General features: G+C 34.3%; 1 protein-coding gene across 2 annotated transcripts in view; it reads right to left on the bottom strand.

Annotated features, from left to right (window-relative positions):
- The window catches only part of LOC113826310 (solute carrier family 35 member F3), a 92,648-nt gene that overhangs the window by 51,801 nt on the left and 38,347 nt on the right, over positions 1 to 2,500 (bottom strand). The window lies entirely within an intron of this gene.

The following is a 2,500-nucleotide window of genomic DNA, read 5'->3' as shown; positions in this document are numbered from 1 at the left end:
TCCCCTCTTCTCTAAGCCTCAAAATAATCCTGCAGAACTTAGGAGTAATTTACGAACTATCTGTAACTTTGTGGCTAATAGGATTAATGACCTTCGTTTGCCTATTATCTCGGAGCAATTCATGACGGTAAGATATTAGGGATCGTCTGTTCTGTGAAAGTGGTATTATTTCAGCTGAGAAATTGGTTTTGTACTTTTTTTTTATAATTTATCATTTATATTCCCGTTATTATTATCATTATCATGATTATCATCGTTATCATCATCAGTAATATTATTTCTATCATTATCATCAATACTATCAATATTATCATCATATTTTTTATTGTTATTATTATTTTCATTATTATTATCATTATCATTATCATCATTATCATTATCATTATCATCATAATCATCATTATCATTATTGCTATTATCAAGACTAATATTGATATCATTATTATTATCGTTTTAATACTATTGTTATTATTACAAATACCATTATTGCTATTATAATTTTTATTATTACTATTATCACATTATCATTTTTATCATTATCTTCATTATCACATCTATTATCAATATCTTCATTATCCTATCTATTATCATTATCTTCCTTACCTAATCTGTTATCATTATCATCAATTATTATTATTATATTTGTTGTTATTAATACTATTATCATCATTATCATTGTTATGTATATCATTATTATCTTCAGGATTACTATTATCATCATAACTATTATCATCATCATTATTATTATTGTTATTATAATTATCATTATCATCATTATTATTACCATTATAATTATTAGTAATTTGTTATCATTATCATAATTCTCGTTATCAATATTATAATTATTATCATTATGCGTGTGTGTGAGTATGTATGTATGTATGTATGTATGTATGTATGTATGTGTGTGTGTGTGTGTGTGTGTGTGCGTGTGTGTGTGTGTGTGTGTGTGTGTGTGTGTGTGTGTGTGTGTGTGTGTGTGTGTGTGTGTGTGTGCGTTTACATCTATGTACGCAATATAAAGCACGAAAAGACTAAACGAGATAAAGAGAAATAGAAAGAAAAAGGGAAAGTGACAGAGAAGAAAAGGAGGGAGAGACAAAGATGAGAAAAAAGAAACAGAAAAAAGACAGAGAGACAAAGAGGAAAATAGACAAGAAACAGATAAACAGACACAGAAAGGAAACAAAAAATAACATAAGCGAGAAAATGAACAATGATAAAACAAAAACAAGAAAATGAACAAACAAAGAAGAGAAAATACAAAGAATTTAATTATAAACCAATTTATAAATCTGAAAGGCACGGATCAAGGTTCGATTTAGCCAACCACAAAATTTCTATTCATAATATATAGAAATAATTTCACGTTTGTAATTAAATTTGTCTTGGTAAATTCAGTGAACCCGTTTCGTCTTTTGAGGAAATTCAGTGAAATATTGCTTTTGTCTGTATGCAAAATTATGCTCATAACTTTAGTGTTTTTGAATGCGTGTATGAATGATGTATATACCCTGCGTGAATAAATATAAGTGAATATATTGCGAAGTATCTCTCTTTCTATTTCTGTCTGTTTCTCTATCTATCAAGGTAGCTTTCATTTATTTAGTTATCTATCTGTCTGTCTACTTTTTTATTAATGAATCTATCTGTCTTCTATATATTCATGTACCCATCTATCTACTTATACGTTTGTTTAATTGTTTATTTGTCTATTTGTTCATCTATTTATCCATCTGTCTATCTACCCACTTATCTACCTCCCAACCTATTCATCTATTTGTCTATGTATATCTATCTTTCTGTTCAACCACCCATCCATCTATCTATCCAACTATCCATCCATCTATCTATCTCTCTATTTATCTTTCTCTCTATCTCTATATCCATCTATCTATCTATGCAATCCTCCATCCACCCATCTATCTATCTATTTATCTATTCACTAATCCATTCCATCTATCTACCTAAATCTATCGACTTATCCAACCGGATATCTTTCTATCTATCTCTATATCTATCCATCTATCTACCTATCTATATACATATCAATCTATCATTCGACCAGCCAACCTCTCCACCCACGAGGTCTTCTCTACAGGAGGGAGGAAGAGGGGAGAGGAGGGAGAGAGAGGAGGGAAGAGGGGGGAGAGGAGGGGAAGGGAGGTGGGGAGGGAGGGGAGAGGAGGGAAGAGGGAGGGAGGGAGAGGACGGAGGGAGGAGGGAGAAGAGGTAGGGAGGAGGCAAGGAGGAGGGAGGGAGTAGGAGAGGGAGAGGAGGGAGGAGGGAGAGGAGAGGAGGCATGGAAGGGAGGGGAGGGAGGGGAGAAGGGAGGAAGGGAGGGGAGGCAAGGAGGAGGGAGGTAGAGCAAGGACGAGTTAGGAGGGGGAGGGAGAGGACGGAGGGATGGAGGGAGAAGATGAAGGGAGAAGACAGGGAGAGGAGGGAGAAGACAAGGAGAGGAGGGAGGAGGGAGGAGGGAGGAAGAGAAGAGAGAGGA

This window comes from Penaeus vannamei, chromosome 16 (assembly GCF_042767895.1).
Source record: "Penaeus vannamei isolate JL-2024 chromosome 16, ASM4276789v1, whole genome shotgun sequence".
Taxonomy (NCBI): domain Eukaryota; kingdom Metazoa; phylum Arthropoda; class Malacostraca; order Decapoda; family Penaeidae; genus Penaeus; species Penaeus vannamei.
The sequence above is the reverse complement of the archived record's forward strand: the minus strand, read 5'-3'. Positions and strand labels throughout refer to the sequence as shown.